This window comes from Solea senegalensis, linkage group LG18 (genome assembly GCF_019176455.1).
Source record: "Solea senegalensis isolate Sse05_10M linkage group LG18, IFAPA_SoseM_1, whole genome shotgun sequence".
NCBI classification, from domain to species: Eukaryota; Metazoa; Chordata; class Actinopteri; order Pleuronectiformes; family Soleidae; genus Solea; species Solea senegalensis.
The window spans coordinates 4,235,434-4,253,236 of record NC_058041.1 but is presented as its reverse complement, the minus strand read 5'-3'; the positions used below and the strand labels follow the sequence as shown (position 1 = coordinate 4,253,236).

Below are 17,803 nucleotides of genomic sequence, written 5' to 3'. Positions count from 1 at the left end.
CGTAAAGCTGATTAGCTCACATGGTTCGGACATGCACTGGTGTTCCTATGGTCAGTGGTTCGAATCTTACATGAAGTCAATGTTTAAGTGGAAATTTACCTCATCAATGTAGTGCATGTTTTGAATGTACTAGCGAATAGTGCAGGGTGAACCCCGCCTGTCACCCTATGACAGCTGAACGGTGCACAGCACCCCCGGCTACCCTCCAGTGGAGCACAAAGCGGTACATGATTGATGGACTGTGGGAGCAACCCGGAGAGACGCCACGCACACACAGGGAGAACATGAAAAACTCCAGAAATATGCTTGCTCTAAGTGGGTATCGAACACTGAAAGTCTTGTTTCAAGGGCAAGAGCACTAACCACTACACCAACCATCTTGTCCAACTTCAGGGACAAACCTCTTCAATATTTCATCAGTCTGACGTTTATCTGAAGTCATGGGTTCTATTATTGAAAGACTTCCAAAGGTTGGCACACACAAACACTGTGTGAGGACAAATAGCTCACAAGGTTAAGAGAAACACTAGAGTTTCTAAGGTCAGAGGTTCGAATCTCAGATGAAGTGACTTTTTAGGCACGCTATTCAATGCAGAGAGTAAATAAGTCTGAGAAAACATAAAGAACAGGTTAAGAGTTAGCTCAACTGGTTAGAGAGCTGCCTTTTAATCCTGACGTTGAGAGTTCAATTCCTTTATACTCCAAGGTTTAAGGTTCCACATCCAAAGTGAAAACTCAAAACCGCCAAGAGCTCTTCTCCAAAACGTAGAAGGGTTCGTGGTGTGGTGGGTTTGTCCGCAACCGCAAGGTTGTGCCAGTCCGGCCGTGGCTGGTTCAAATCCAGACGCTTCGAATGCCTGGCCCCGGCGCCGGGGCCAAGCTACGCGCGCGCTCCCACTGTAATGGTGGGGGGCTGGGGCTGGGCTGTGCTCCCCCGGCCCCCCACACAGATGACAGGAGGGGGTTATGTCACTTTATTTCACATTTTTTGGCCAAAAAAAAGCCATAAAAACATTTAAAAAATTGACAGGGGTCCACTCTCTGGACTGTTGACCACACAGTCGGGGTCCCGGTGTCTAGTAACTGATGCTTAAAAATGATCAGCACATCAAATAGACTTCTGTGTGATTAATGTGTGCACATCATTTTTACATCGTCAACAGGTGAAAATTAGGGAGGGCTCAAAGTTACAAAATTCAATCAATAAATAAATACACCGTTCAATAAGGACTACAATGTGACATTTATTCATTGATTCAAATTGGAATGAAATACATACATGTCTTGTTAAATGTGACATTCATTCATTCAAATACCAATTTGAAGAAAAAAAAAACAAACAAACAAACATATCTAATGACTTGACTATTGAATGAATGATTCCATGGTCCTGTGTTGCAGTGCACCATCAATTGATTTGATACTCGCCCACCATCAGCATCAAATCAATTGATGATGCACTGCAACACAGGACCATGAAATCATTCATTCAATAGTCAAGTCATTCGATATGTTGTTGTTGTTTTTTTTTTTGTTTTTTTTACATGAAATGAATTGGTATTTGAACGAATGAATGTCACATTTAATAAGACGTATATGTATTTCACTCCAATTTGAATGAATGAATGAATGGCACATTGTAGTCATTATTGAATGGTGTATTTATTGATTGAATTTTGTGACTTTGAGTGGGCCCTAGTTTTCACCTGTTAACAATGTAAAAATGATGTGGACACATTAAACAGAGGCTCTGTTGACAAGTGCTGTTAACATCGTCCGTGTGAGGTGATGAAATGACAGGTGAAAGAGTGATGGTTTGTTCCATAAAAATGTTTAGAACTGATGTTATAAATAAACGTCAAAGTTTTTTGTGGATTAGCATTAAAAATAAACACAATAAAATATTAACCTTTCAGTCCACTAGATGGTGCCAAGTGGTCACTTTCACTAGTGCTGTTGTGTCAGTGTATCACAATGTATGATTTTGCAAGTATCGCAATAAATCATATGATGTCTCTGATGATTTTAAAAAATAGGGAAAAGTAGGGATGCAACGACTACAGCATTATTAATTACGATTACTAAATGAATTGTCAAATACTTTAATAATGGATTAATTGTTAGTTTTTTATTAAAATGTTTTCTTTGTTCCTTGTAACAAAGAAAGAATTAAATCATCATTTGACGTGATATTAGCAATAGCAGTAGCAGGTGTAATCTGAACAGCTGTGATCGGATGACTCAGGTCAGATGTTAACAGCAGGTGTGAACAGAGCATCAACAGAACATCTAATAAATGTGTGGATCATTTTTAAGCATCAGTTACCACACAATTGTCCACGCTGCTCCTCGTCCTCGTCCTCGTCCTCCTCCAGGTCAGCCAGGTCCTCCTGCACCTGCTCCAAACAATACTGTAGATGAGTTACACTGTAAATGACTTTAAAAACATTCCTAAAAACATTTCTAAAATCTCAACAATTAGGATTCTGATGTATTTAGTGACAGCACTGCTGAAAGCCTCTTTTTACTCTTCACTGTAAAGTCATGGCTTGGGTTTTTTTTCTTATTGCCATAAATTCTGATGATAATGACCTCATTCAACCATGCTTGAAAACACATGAACTGTGCCTTTAACTGCAGCTGTTTGTAGGTCTTCAGTCATGGGACATGATGAGACAAAGTAGTATCCACTTTAGAGTGTCCAAATGTGGTCATTGCAGTAAATGAGTGAAGAAATGTGAGTAAAATTTTAAGTTTTTATTGTCAACTATATATTGGTCCATATCAACACGGACACTTTTATTTATTCTACTAAACCACTGCTCCTGAACAGGTTTTTTATATATTTTTTTAGATATTCTAGATACTAGATACTCAACAGTTTTAATGGTCTACTGACATTTTTTGGTGAGGACATTCTTTGACATTTTGTACAATGTTTTGATGACACATGTGGACAATTTATATTTTAACGTGTTTGATGACACACTATACGAGGAACGTTCATATTTGATCGTGTGTTTGCTGCGGAGCAGTGACGTCACATTAGCGTAGCAGTAGCACGTTTAATCGAACAGCAGGTTTGAACAGAGCGTCAACAGAGAATCTAAGAAATGTGTGGCTCATTTAAACAGCAGTTACCACATTATTGTCCCCGCTGCTCCTCGTCCTCTTCCTGTTTCTGTCTCGGCGTGGGAGAAGCTCCGAGAAGGGAAGTGGAACATTCCACATAGCTCGACACAGAGGGGAAGAGTGGAATGTACCAGGTCACGGAAAGTACACAAAGGCTTTTAAATCAGTGTTTCTTTGTGCAGGAGCAGCACCACCTGTAAAAAAAAATACGTTCATCAACGTTCATGTCATCGCAGGTCAAATAAAAGAAAAAATGGCAGCTGAAATAGTTTTTTGTTTTTTTTTGCTAAAGCAGAAAAAAAAACACCACCTATAAGAAATGCTGCCACCTGCTGGACGTGCTTTCTCCCCCTCTTCTTATAAAAGCTGCCCAAAGGATCCCTTTGAGCTCTTTGTCTTAAAGTTATCAACAATAAATGTTATGACAATAAATTGATGTTTTTCCTTGTTGTGTCTTAGTATTACTAGGACACTTTTAACAGTTTATGCCTGGACGTTTTTTGTCGACATACTATCCTCAGACATTTTGCCAGTTCATATATATTTGAACAGTTTAGTTTGTGTTGACATATTATACTAAGACATTTTTGACAGTTTATATTTGGACAGTTTTTCTCAACACACTAGGACATTTTGACAGTTTTTGTTGATATTAATATGGACGTGGATGCAGAAACTTTATCTTTTATCTATTCAGCTGATTTTTAATGCATGCAACATAGCCTGACACAAGTAAACAATAAATAAAGTGCACAGTAAAAGAAGACATTTACTGACATTAAAATAAACAATAAGAGAGTAGGAGTTCACAGTATAAATGTAGGAATTAGCAGCAAAAAGTTGTATGAATAAGTTAGGAGTTTGCAATAGTACAAGACAGTATTACCAGAAGTTATCTGGACAAGTCAACATTTGACATTAGAACACACAACATAACAATAACATGGTTGTATTTTATTTTATTATAATCAGATAAAAGACCCATTGAGACATCAAGATATCTTTCACAAGGGTGACCTGGCCAAGAAAGGCAGCAGCACATGTCATAGTTAATCTATTATTATTACTCAAAACCCATTATCTAAGCTGAGATAACCTAGACTTAACTGGTCAACAATACCCATTACAGCTTACTCACCTCCACCATGGAGCAGAAAACCTTTCATAATAAACGTTGTGACTGTAGCACTCGTCTTGTTATTCTTTACTTCAATTTTATTAATCCCAGACTCCAATGCAACAATAGCATCAGTGTTGCCAGTGTGAACGGATTCACTTTGACTGGTGGAGTTGTCCTCCTCACATCAGGGTCAGAGGTCACTGTGAAGACAAGATAAACATAACAGTGAGCTGTTTAACAGTGATGCAGTATATTTTAACAAGCTAAGCGTTGTTTTATGGGTTATTTTAAAATGTTGTGAAATTCAACTCATTGTAAGCAGTGTAAGCAGCAGCCTGAGTAATTTGGTGCCCTAGGCAAGATTTTAGCTGGCGCCCCCTTGCATCGCAGCAGTCAATTTCACAATCAACTTTCATACAATCACACAGAAACTGCATGTGTGTTTTCAAGATTTTATTTCTTTGAGTAAAAAATATCTCACCAAATAAAAACTAAAGAAAGAAGAAAGTGATAAAATTAAAAAGGACAGGACCACCTGATGCTGTGTCACTGGGGGTGGTACTGAAATATTTTAAAAGTGCATCTGAAGAGAGAAGAGAAGTATATTTTACGACTGCATGTTACATATGAATAAAAAAACAGATGCTTGGTGTGCTATACATGAGACTAATATAGACTAATAATGAAAATGTGATGAGATTCATTCAACTTTATTGTCATTGCAATGCAATTCAGTCTAACCAGAGTGCAAAAACCAGTAAAGTGCAGTGAAATGAATATATGTACATATATATACATATATATATATATATATATATAGCCTATGAATGATATGGGAAAGCTAAGGTATGAACTATTAACAGTAATACACTTTAACACTGATGTAAATTTTAACAAACATAAACTGTGACACATAAAACCAAAGGCTTACAACCACCCTATTACAAAGGGGATGGACAACTAAAAGCATTTTAACTGACATACAAGCAGGAAAAACACCTGTAAAATAACACCTGAACAGGCCTAACGTTAAGTTTTCCAAACGTCCCTGATGAATTTAATGTGGAGTAACATTAACACACGTCGACTCAGCTATTTATTGATTATTAAACAATTTTGCTATCGTCCGAAGTAAGCTAGCAAGCTAACACTCTGCTCCAACAACGGTAACTATGATGCATTAAACTAGTAATTTCATGAACTTCATCACATTGACCTTACTGTACCTCTATCTTTTTCACGTTTTTCTTCCTCTTCGTTCCTTCTTTTCCTTCCTTGGGCGCCGGGTGGCTTCAGTCTTTTGGACATAATTCCGATACAGTGTCATTAATCTTTTTCTTCGTCTCTGGGTCACGGTCTTGTCGGATTCAGGCAGCTGGACTCTTGACCCCGCCCCCCTCACACAGCGCAAAGGCTCATTGCACCCAGAAAAAAGGCTTCTGCATTATTTAATAGTCTTTGCTATGACTTTATGTTACTGTGGGCTTATATAATGTTTCCAAATAATAGTAATAATGGCACTGGTAAAAATAAATAAATAAAAGTAGTATTTATAATAATTATTTTTATTTATTTATTTTTTCCTCCGTTTTCGGCGCCCCCTGCGGATGACGGCGCCCCGAGCATTTGCCTATACTGCCTATGCCCAGGGCCGGCTCTTATTGTAAGATTAGAACCATCATCTTCTGCTATTCATCTGGTCCAGAGTTGGACTAACATCTGACAAAAAGCTATTGAAACAGTTTGCAGAACATGGTGGATCAGTGGTGGGGCCCCATATCAACACTGAATTCTCTTTATTAATTTTTGTTGAAAATCCATGCAATTGTTTACCAAGAAATTACATGGCACAGTTTTGGGTGGGTGGGGTCAACAGCAATCCTGATGGCTTTGTGGGTGAGGCGTGTGGTATAAATGTCCATAAGGGCAGGGAGAGAGACACTGCACTCCCAGCAATATTTCACACATGGCCTGTGGAAGCAGCTCAATAACTCAGCTCTAGTCCTTCAATAACTGAACTCTTGCCCGAGCATCAGGGTTAAGTTAGTGGGTTCCCTCGTGTCACACTAAGGGACAGAAAATGACAGAAAATTGCTTCACTTTTCCATATTCTGCTCAAAATGGAACATACACATCAATAAACTCTAAAGCCCTAAATTCAACACCACTCCTCAAGTTCCTATAACAGGTTGGCTACTCACAGCTACTCCCCTCTTCTCTCCAGCTGCTGGTACACTTTCCTGGTGGATGATGGATGGAGAAAGAGAGAGAGAGTTGGCAGCCTCTCTGCTGAGGGTCAGAGGTCAGGCGTGATGATGTAGACGTGAGGTTTGAGGGGCTCGGCGGTGTCTTTGCTATAGTAATGCTGGATCAGATACTCCAGGTAACCAGTCAGCAGGAGGGACTTCCTGCATAGCGCCTGCATGCTGGTCATGTAAATATCTGGCAACACTGAAAATTGTTTAATGTTCATAATGTTGCACAAGTTCATCTTTAAATATATTTTAGTCCAGTACCTCCAAACCAGCCTGCAGGGAACAGACCAGCAGCTCCAACACTAAAAACAAACAAACAATTAATTTAATCATGAAATAACAGCCTCAACATAACGGGTCTGCTTCAAGTCGACTCACACACATTCAGTTTCAAATGCAGTATTCACTGCCAACCACAAGATGGCACTTGCTGACTTGAGCCTTAAGAGGCCACTTCATCCAAAAAAAATACAATGTTTTTTTTGTTCCTAATTTCCAGAGATAAATGTGTTATTTCATCATCAGACAGTGGCTCTGAGATACACGTCTCATTCCCACAACAACAGAGGAAGTTGGGATTGAAAAACACTGCTCTTTACTGTGTTCCTCGTTTTATGAGTAAAAGATGTGAAAATATTTAATTGATTAGAAAAAGCTGTTTAAATTTGTTCTTCATTTGACCAAGTGGCAAAAAAAGTGTTCAGGTGTTGATTCAAATAAATGGGTCATTATCAGGCTTAAACAGTGCTTACTGAGGAGCTGACCATTTGAATCAGGTATGTATGAGCAGGGAAACATCAGTGGCTCCCCAGGACCAAGAGTGAGAAACCCTGATGTATCACGATAATGCAAAGTTGCCCCCAAAAAGTAGCAGTTTAAGTTTGGGTAATTAAATCTTCTTGCTGTCACTGAGCAACTCCACACTGCCAGGGCTGCCTCTCTCTCCTCTGTGCTCATCCTCTTGGACCTTTCTGCAGCGTTTGACACAGTTAACCACCAGATCCTGACTTCCTCCCTTCAAGAACTAGGTGTCTCAGGCTCTGCACTTACCCTACTCTCGTCCTATCTTCAAAACCGAACATACAGAGTAACCTGGAGAGGATCCGTGTCGGAACCCTGTCCTCTAGCTACTGGGGTCCCTTAGGGTTCTGTCTTGGGCCCTCTCCTCTTCTCTCTATACACCAACTCTCTTGGTTCGGTTATTCGCTCTCGTGGTTTTTCCTATCACAGCTACGCCGATGACACCCAACTCATTCTCTCTTTTCCCAGCTCCGACACACAGGTAGCAGAACGGATCACCGCTTGTCTGACTGACATCTCTCAGTGGATGTCTGACCATCACCTGAAACTCAATCTTGACAAGACTGAATTTCTTTTTCTCCCAGGAAAGGGCTCTCCCACCACAGATCTAACCATCACCCTCGACAACTCTGTGGTAACTCCTTCTCATACCGCAAGGAACCTGGGTGTGACACTTGACGACCATCTCTCCCTCACTGCCAACATTGCTGCAACAGCTAGATCTTGCAGATACATGTTGCACAACATCCGAAGGATTCGGCCTCTTCTAACCCAGAAGGCGGCACAGGTTCTGGTCCAGGCTCTTGTCAGCTCACGCTTGGATTACTGCAACTCCCTCCTGGCTGGTCTTCCTGCGTGTGCCATACGACCTCTGCAACTCATCCAGAATGCAGCAGCTCGACTGGTCTTCAACTTACCAAAATTCTCCCACACTACACCCCTCCTCCGCTCCCTTCACTGGCTTCCTGTAGCTGCTCGCATCCGCTTCAAGACTCTAGTGCTTGCGTTCCATGCTACAAACGGATCCGGTCCAGCCTACATCCAGGACATGATCAAAACCTACACCCCAGCCCGCCCACTCCGCTCTGCATCGACAAACCGGCTCGCTGCCCCCTCACTGAGAGGATCGCAGAGGCACTCGCAGAACTCGAGACTGTTCACTGTCCTCGCTCCCAAATGGTGGAACGATCTCCCCATCGACATCCGGACAGCTGAAAGCCTCCACATCTTCCGACGCCGACTAAAAACACATTTCTTCCGACTCTACCTCGACTAAGACGAAAAAACAAACAAAAAAAAAAAACTTGTACATCGCACTTATGACTAGCACTTAATTGTTTGTTCTACTTGAAGCTCTTACTTACTTCTAGCTCTTATATGTACCCAAATGTTTAAATGCACTTTTGTAAGTCGCTTTGGATAAAAGCGTCTGCTAAATGACATGTAATGTAATGTAAATCCAAAACCAGAGCTGGAGAGGCCCGACACATACTTCAGTCCTCTAAACACTGAACAAAAATATAAATGCAACACTCCCATTTGTCATGAGCTGAACTCAACGATCTAAAACATCTTCTATATACACAATGAATCCATTTCCCTCAAATATTGTTCACAAAACTGAACATTTCAGAGTGGCCTTTTATTGTAGCCAGCCCTAAGGAACTCCTGCACAGTATTCATACTGTCTAATCAGCATCTTGATATACCACATCTGTGATGTGGGATGGATTATCTTGGCAAAGGAGAAGTGCTCACGAACACAGATTTAGACAGATTTTATGAACAATATTTGAGAAAAATATTATAATATTAAAATATTTTTAGAAAATGTTTTAGATCTTTGAGTTTTTATTTTTTAATTTTAATTTTAATTTTAATTTTAATTTTAATTTTAATTTTAATTTGATTGTTTTGTTCAGTGTAGTATGACTTTAAGGAAGCACTTAAAAGAAACACAGGCTCCGTCTGTAAAGCCAGTACATGTAAGAGGCTTATTTATAGGCGACAAAAACCACAACAATTGTTATTTTAAAGCGATTACGCACTTGACCGGCCCCCGACTGACCAGACTAGATGCTCAGTGCCCCCCCCGGTCATTTGAGTTTGAGGACCCTAATTTAGAAGAAAATCAATAATTAAGTGCAGTAAATATGATTGACAGTTGGTATTATCCACTAGGAGTCTTCAGAACGGATTTCACGACCAGGTGGCACTTGGACGTACTGTAACACAGGGTTTCTCACTCCTCTGCCACTGTCCTGCATGTTTTAGGGTGTTTCCCTGCTCCAACACACCTGATTCAAATAAATGGGTCGTTATCAGGCTTCAGCAGAGCTTACTGACGAGCTAACCATTTGAATCAGGTGTGTTGGAGCAGGGAAACATCCAAAACATGCAGGACAGTAGCTCCCCAGGACCAGTAGTGAGAAACCCTGATTTAGCAGTTTAAGTTTGGGCAAATAAATCCAAAACCAGAGCTGGAGAGGCCCGACACATCCGCTAAACATGTACATTTGTTTTGGACTTCATATGGAAATAGATTTGACATACATTTTAGCCCACTCGCTCAACTCTTCTTCCAGGTATTTCCTGGTCGCTTTGAGCTGAGTTTCCCACCAGGTAGATGCACTCGACTCGCTGCAATCGACCAGTGACAGATCAGCTACTTTCTCTAAGGTTTCTCTCACATTTGACAATGTTAAAACCTACAGTATATACAGAGGCCATATGACTGTGCAATATAGAGTGTCTTAAATCCTTTTTTTCAGCATAACCCAAACAATCTGACCAACTATGTAAACACGTGAGATAAAAGCACTCAAAATGTTTAAAATCCCATTCTTCACAGTTCAAAGTTCACTTGGCTGCTTTTTATGAACAATAAATAACTTAATAACTCATAACTTTCTCAACAACACATAAGAAGACGAAAAAAAAATTGAGCTATAAAACTGATTCTGTGAATCAAATCTGATTTTTACCTCCTTATGAGTTTGTCCAGATGTTGATATACATACATATATATGTGTGTATACACATGTATGTATACACATATATATGTGTAAACATACACACATGTCCTCCTCCAAACATCCTCTGCTGACATGTATGTGTTGCCACAGCACCTTTCATCTAGCGTCGAGGCTCAGCATTCTGAAAGGTCAAAGGTCAGAAGGGGGCAGGTGAAGCCGGAGGACGTATGGAGCAAAACAAACGATACATCCGTCTTTTTTTTCTTTTTTTTTCTCTTTTTTTAAGTGTTTTAAAGACAGTCGGTGTGACGGTGAGAGGAAGATAGTTAATCACATTTTTTTTTAGAAGTAAAATGATGATGAGAGCATCATTTCCAATTTTGAGAAACACAGACCAACATTTTCTGCAATTTTCTGGACTAATTGAGAAAATAATTGACAGTTTAGTTGCAGCCCTAAACAGAAGCGATAAAATTAGTTTTCCACGCTGTATTTGTCGTATATTGACATTTTATAGAGATATTATGAGTACACTAAGTAAATGAATTGACAAAATATTGCGACAAAGAACGAGAAAGTTCTCCAAGACGTTCTTCCACGGCACTCTGTAGGTTTTCATTTCATTTCTCTTTTGCAGGACAATCTCAACATCAGTGGCGCCGCAAACCTCCTGGTGAAGCACATCATGGCGACGGAGAACGGCGTCCTAAAGTTCATCGTGCCAGACACTGTGTCGCCACAGCTCGACTCCGACAGGCAGTCGAGCTGCTCCGGCTGCTCCAAGTGAAGGAAGCGGCTGGCGACGCGACGGCGGGACAGAACGGAGCGGAGTAATAGCGTTAGGACCGAGAGGGACATGCACACCACGCGGCCTGGTACAGTTTGGCCTAGTAAAAGTAACATGGATTCAGAAGAGCTGCACGTTCTGTTTCTGTTCTTTTTTAAAGACATTAATCTTGAACTTCAGTAAGGCCGAACCACACCTTGCTCTTTATATTAAGACTATTTCAAGTGCCATCAACGTTTGGGTCTGAACTGAACAAAAGGAGCCAGAAATACTCCCAACGAGAATGAACGAAAGGTCAACTTCACTTTTCAAGTCTGTGTGATTTAATTTATTGTTGTTCTCCTTCTGTTCACCTCAACATAAGCTCGTGTGGGAGACGTGCTGCCGTCCTGTAATGCAAACGTTCATTGGAGCCCGATGATGTGCAAAATAAATGATTTGGTTTCACACACATCTTGTTTCATGCTTCTTTCGGGACCTTTTTTTTTTCATCTGGACTTTTAAACCTGCAGGAACGAACCATTTTGCAGGCGCATGGTCACTGTAGTGGAGCTCCAGAAAGCACAGAGAGAGAGGGAGAGTGAACCAGAACTAAGTTTTTATTAGTTTAGACTGGGAAATGTGACTTTGGGATGATCCAGGACTCTCAGGTTCTCATTAGGACGCCACATGACTGAGAGGATTATTCTCTGCCTGAGGGATTAGATTTAGTCGCCTGCTCTTGGCTCAGACATCTACACCACAAACGGCCTCGAATGATCCGAAAAAAATGCCGAACAAGCAAAGAGTTTTGTCATCTGAAAATAATCAAGCAATCTATTTGTTGTTAAAAAAAATGATGTATATGTATAATTAAAACTAAAACAATGGTTATCACGTTGATTTAATTGTAGAACAAACACCTGGCTCAGATCTAACCGTTCATTACTGGGAATTATGAGCTGAACATATTGTTATCTCTGTCGTTCTTGTCGCACTGCCAGAGAACCACCTACAGGAAGAAAACACCCACATATTCTCACACAGAGAGAGAGAGAGAGAGAGAGAGAAGGATAACAGAGAAGCAGGAGGAAGAAAAATGAGCTGAAGGGAGATAGTGATACTTTAAAATCTCACAGCCACAAAAATGTCACAGCGAGGCAGGTAAACACCAGCAGGGGTTTGTCTCCAACAACCTTGTTTACACACAATTATTATTTAATATAATCGTTTGGTGAAACTTGTGAGTGCGTTAATCGTAGCAACATAAAAGACACGTTAATTTGTACTCGACGCATCAAATATGAAAAGTTATGTAAAAAGAAAAGGGTCTTGCCGATTCAAAAGGGCGTGGCCACAGCAACCATTGGAATTTTGTTTCGCCATGAAACGAGTATCATAAGTCATCATAAAATATCCTACTACACTGTCAACAACAAAAAATAGTTTATATTATAAACTGTCCTAGTATAATATGTCCAAAAAACTAAATTGTTAAAATATGAACTGGCAAAATATACAATAGTATACCGACAAAAAACGTCCAAGGATAAAATATCAATTTATTGTTGATCATTTTAAGATAAGGAGCAGCTTTTATAAGATGAGGGGGAGAAAGCACGTCCAGCAGGTGGCAGCATTTGCTATAAGTGGTGTTTTTTTTTTTTTACTCTGTTTAAGCAAAAATGCTTTTTTGCTGCTCCTGCGCAAAGACACACTGATTTAGAAGAATTTCTGTACTTTCCGTGACTTGGTACATTCCACTCCTCCCCTCTGTGTCGATCTGTATGGAATGTTCCACTTCCCTTGTCGGAGCTTCTTCCACACGGAGACAGAAACAGGAAGAGGACGAGGAGCAGCGGGAATAAACATATGGTAACTGCTGCTTAAATGTGAGCCACACATGTCTTAGCTTCTCTGTTGACGCTCTGTTCAAACCTGCTGTTAACATCCGACCTGAGTGATCCGATAATAGGTGTTCAGATTACACCTGCGAGGCTGCTACTGCTAATGTGACGTCACTGCTCCGCAACAAACACACGATCACCGTCTAACCATGTGCGTGTGTGTTTTCAATGCAACTATTTTCAAAAAACTGTCTTAGTGTCCAATATGTCATGATACAGTATGATGTCAACAACTGCCTTCATACTGTCAAAAACTGTCCAAAATGTCCTACTATGTCAACAAAAAGTTAAAATATGAACTGTGCATGTAAATATAACTTGAGTATGTCGATTATTTAGTAAACTGTCCAAAATGTCAAAGAATGTAAACAATATTATACAGTATAATGTCAACAACTGCCTTCATACTGTCCAAAACGAGATTATTTAGTAAACTGTCCAAAATGTCAAACAATGTCCTCAACAAAAAATGTCAGTATACCATTCAAACTGTTGAGTATATAGGATCTAGAATATCTAAAAAAAACTGTTCAGGAGCAGTGGTTTAGTAGAATAAATAAAAGTGTCCGTGTTGATATGGACCAATATATAGTTGACAATAAAAACCTTTTAATGTATTTTACTCACATTTCTTCACTTACTTACTGCAATGACCCCATTTGGACACTCTAAAGTGGATACTACTTTGTCTCATCATGTCCCATGACTGAAGACCTACAAACAGCTGCAGTTAAAGGCACAGTTCATGTGTTTTCAAGCATGGTTGAATGAGGTCATTATCATCAGAATTTATGGCAATAAGAAAAAAAAACCCAAGCCATGACTTTACAGTGAAGAGTAAAAAGAGGCTTTCAGCAGTGCTGTCACTAAATACATCAGAATCCTAATTGTTGAGATTTTAGAAATGTTTTTAGGAATGTTTTTAAAGTCATTTACAGTGTAACTCATCTACAGTATTGTTTGGAGCAGGTGCAGGAGGACCTGGCTGACCTGGAGGAGGACGAGGACTGGACGAGGAGCAGCGTGGACAATTGTGTGGTAACTGATGCTTAAAAATGATCCACACATTTATTAGATGTTCTGTTGATGCTCTGTTCACACCTGCTGTTAACATCTGACCTGAGTCATCCGATCACAGCTGTTCAGATTACACCTGCTACTGCTATTGCTAATATCACGTCAAATGATGATTCTCAAATGGCTTTTTTTATCCACCAACCAAAAATTATTCAGTTTTAATTCTTTCTTTGTTACAAGGAACAATGAAACCGGAAAATGTTCAACATTTATAATAAAAAACAAACAATTAATCCATTATTAAAGTATTTGACAATTCATTTAGTAATCGTAATTAATAATGCTGTAGTCGTTGCATCCCTACTTTTCCCTATTTTTTAAAATCATCAGAGACATCATATGATTTATTGCGATACTTGCAAAATCATACATTGTGATACACTGACACAACAGCACTAGTGAAAGTGACCACTTGGCACCATCTAGTGGACTGAAAGGTTAATATTTTATTGTGTTTATTTTTAATGCTAATCCACAAAAAACTTTGACGTTTATTTATAACATCAGTTCTAAACATTTTTATGGAACAAACCATCACTCTTTCACCTGTCATTTCATCACCTCACACGGACGATGTTAACAGCACTTGTCAACAGAGCCTCTGTTTAATGTGTCCACATCATTTTTACATTGTTAACAGGTGAAAACTAGGGACCACTCAAAGTCACAAAATTCAATCAATAAATACACCATTCAATAATGACTACAATGTGCCATTCATTCATTCATTCAAATTGGAGTGAAATACATATACGTCTTATTAAATGTGACATTCATTCGTTCAAATACCAATTCATTTCATGTAAAAAAAACAAAAAAAAAACAACAACAACATATCGAATGACTTGACTATTGAATGAATGATTTCATGGTCCTGTGTTGCAGTGCATCATCAATTGATTTGATGCTGATGGTGGGCGAGTTTGACACATCAAATCAATTGATGGTGCACTGCAACACAGGACCATGGAATCATTCATTCAATAGTCAAGTCATTAGATATGTTTGTTTGTTTGTGTTTTTTTTACCTCAAATTGATATTTGAATGAATGAATGTCACATTTAATAAGACATGTATGTATTTCATTCCAATTTGAATGAATGAATAAATGTCACATTGTAGTCCTTATTGAACGGTGTATTTATTTATTGATTGAATTTTGTAACTTTGAGCCCTCCCTAATTTTCACCTGTTGACGATGTAAAAATGATGTGCACACATTAATCACACAGAAGTCTAATTGATGTGCTGATCATTTTTAAGCATCAGTTACTAGACACCGGGACCCCGACTGTGTGGTCAACAGTCCAGAGAGTGGACCCCTGTCAATTTTTTAAATGTTTTTATGGCTTTTTTTTGGCCAAAAAATGTGAAATAAAGTGACATAACCCCCTCCTGTCATCTGTGTGGGGGGCCGGGGGAGCACAGCCCAGCCCCAGCCCCCCACCATTACAGTGGGAGCGCGCGCGTAGCTTGGCCCCGGCGCCGGGGCCAGGCATTCGAAGCGTCTGGATTTGAACCAGCCACGGCCGGACTGGCACAACCTTGCGGTTGCGGACAAACCCACCACACCACGAACCCTTCTACGTTTTGGAGAAGAGCTCTTGGCGGTTTTGAGTTTTCACTTTGGATGTGGAACCTTAAACCTTGGAGTATAAAGGAATTGAACTCTCAACGTCAGGATTAAAAGGCAGCTCTCTAACCAGTTGAGCTAACTCTTCACCTGTTCTTTATGTTTTCTCAGACTTATTTACTCTCTGCATTGAATAGCGTGCCTAAAAAGTCACTTCATCTGAGATTCGAACCTCTGACCTTAGAAACTCTAGTGTTTCTCTTAACCTTGTGAGCTATTTGTCCTCACACAGTGTTTGTGTGTGCCAACCTTTGGAAGTCTTTCAATAATAGAACCCATGACTTCAGATAAACGTCAGACTGATGAAATATTGAAGAGGTTTGTCCCCGAAAATGGGCAACATGGTTGGTGTAGTGGTTAGTGCTCTTGACTTTGAAACAATAGTTTCAGTGTTCGATACCCACTTAGAACAAGCATCTTTCTGGAGTTTTTCATGTTCTCCCCATGTGTGCGTGGCGTCTCTCAGGGTTGCTCCCACAGTCCATCAATCATCTACCGCTTTGTGTTCCACTGGAGGGGAGCGGGGGGTGCTGTGCCACGTTCAGTTGTCATAGGTTGACATGCGGTGTTCACCCTGCACTATTCGCTACTACATTCAAAACATGCACTGAAAATTGAGTTCATGTAAGATTCGAACCACTGACCATAGGAACACCAGTGCATGCCTGAACCATGTGAGCTATTCAGCTTTACGTGCTTCGTCACACAATTTGGAAGGCTTTCAATAATAGAACCCATGACTTCAGATAAACGTCAGACTGATGAAATATTGAAGAGGTTTGTCCCTGAAAATGGGCAACATGGTTGGTGTAGTGGTTAGTGCTCTTGACTTTGAAACAATAGTTTCAGTGTTCGATACCCACTTAGAACAAGCATCTTTCTGGAGTTTTTCATGTTGTCCCCATGTGTGCGTGGCGTCTCTCAGGGTTGCTCCCACAGTCCATCAATCATCTACCGCTTTGTGTTCCACTGGAGGGGAGCGCTGTGCCACGTTCAGCTGTCATAGGTTGACATGCGGTGTTCACCCTGCACTATTCGCTACTACATTCAAAACATGCACTGAAAATTGAGTTCATGTAAGATTCGAACCACTGACCATAGGAACACCAGTGCATGCCTGAACCATGTGAGCTATTCAGCTTTACGTGCTTCGTCGCACAATTTGGAAGGCTTTCAATAATAGAACCCATGACTTCAGATAAACGTCAGACTGATCAAATATTGAAGAGGTTTGTCCCTGAAAATGGGCAACATGGTTGGTGTAGTGGTTAGTGCTCTTGACTTTGAAACAATAGTTTCAGTGTTCGATACCCACTTAGAACAAGCATCTTTCTGGAGTTTTTCATGTTCTCCCCATGTGTGCGTGGCGTCTCTCAGGGTTGCTCCCACAGTCCATCAATCATCTACCGCTTTGTGTTCCACTGGAGGGGAGCGGGGGGTGCTGTGCCACGTTCAGTTGTCATAGGTTGACATGCGGTGTTCACCCTGCACTATTCGCTACTACATTCAAAACATGCACTGAAAATTGAGTTCATGTAAGATTCGAACCACTGACCATAGGAACACCAGTGCATGCCTGAACCATGTGAGCTATTCAGCTTTACGTGCTTCGTCGCACAATTTGGAAGTCTTTCAATAATAGAACCCATGACTTCAGATAAACGTCAGACTGATCAAATATTGAAGAGGTTTGTCCCTGAAAATGGGCAACATGGTTGGTGTAGTGGTTAGTGCTCTTGACTTTGAAACAATAGTTTCAGTGTTCGATACCCACTTAGAACAAGCATCTTTCTGGAGTTTTTCATGTTCTCCCCATGTGTGCGTGGCGTCTCTCAGGGTTGCTCCCACAGTCCATCAATCATCTACCGCTTTGTGCTCCACTGGAGGGGAGCGGAGGGTGCTGTGCCACGTTCAATTGTCATAGGTTGACATGCGGTGTTCACCCTGCAATATTCGCTACTACATTCAAAACATGCGCTGAAAATTGAGTTCATGTAAGATTCGAACCACTGACCATAGGAACACCAGTGCATGTGTGAACCATGTAAGCTATTCAGCTTTACATGCTTCGTCGCACAATTTGGAAGGCTTTCAATAATAGAACCCATGACTTCAGATAAACTTCAGACTGATCAA

The 17,803-nt window shown here is 40.3% G+C and overlaps 3 long non-coding RNA genes across 3 annotated transcripts; all 3 read right to left on the bottom strand.

Annotated features, from left to right (window-relative positions):
* Window positions 1-2,347: 2,347 nt before the first annotated feature.
* On the bottom strand, window positions 2,348-5,793 carry LOC122759643. The gene is made up of 4 exons (XR_006358286.1): window positions 5,479-5,793; window positions 4,271-4,452; window positions 3,142-3,326; window positions 2,348-2,396 (listed from the first exon to the last, which is right to left on the bottom strand). It is a non-coding gene; the product is annotated as an uncharacterized LOC122759643 (long non-coding RNA).
* Window positions 5,794-5,994: 201 nt separating this feature from the next.
* LOC122759644 lies at window positions 5,995-6,665 on the bottom strand. The gene is made up of 2 exons (XR_006358287.1): window positions 6,454-6,665; window positions 5,995-6,318 (listed from the first exon to the last, which is right to left on the bottom strand). It is a non-coding gene; the product is annotated as an uncharacterized LOC122759644 (long non-coding RNA).
* An 8-nt stretch (window positions 6,666-6,673) lies between these two features.
* LOC122759642 lies at window positions 6,674-11,590 on the bottom strand. Its single transcript, XR_006358285.1, has 3 exons — window positions 10,293-11,590; window positions 9,862-9,973; window positions 6,674-6,809 (listed from the first exon to the last, which is right to left on the bottom strand). It is a non-coding gene; the product is annotated as an uncharacterized LOC122759642 (long non-coding RNA).
* Between the last annotated feature and the right edge of the window lie 6,213 nt (window positions 11,591-17,803).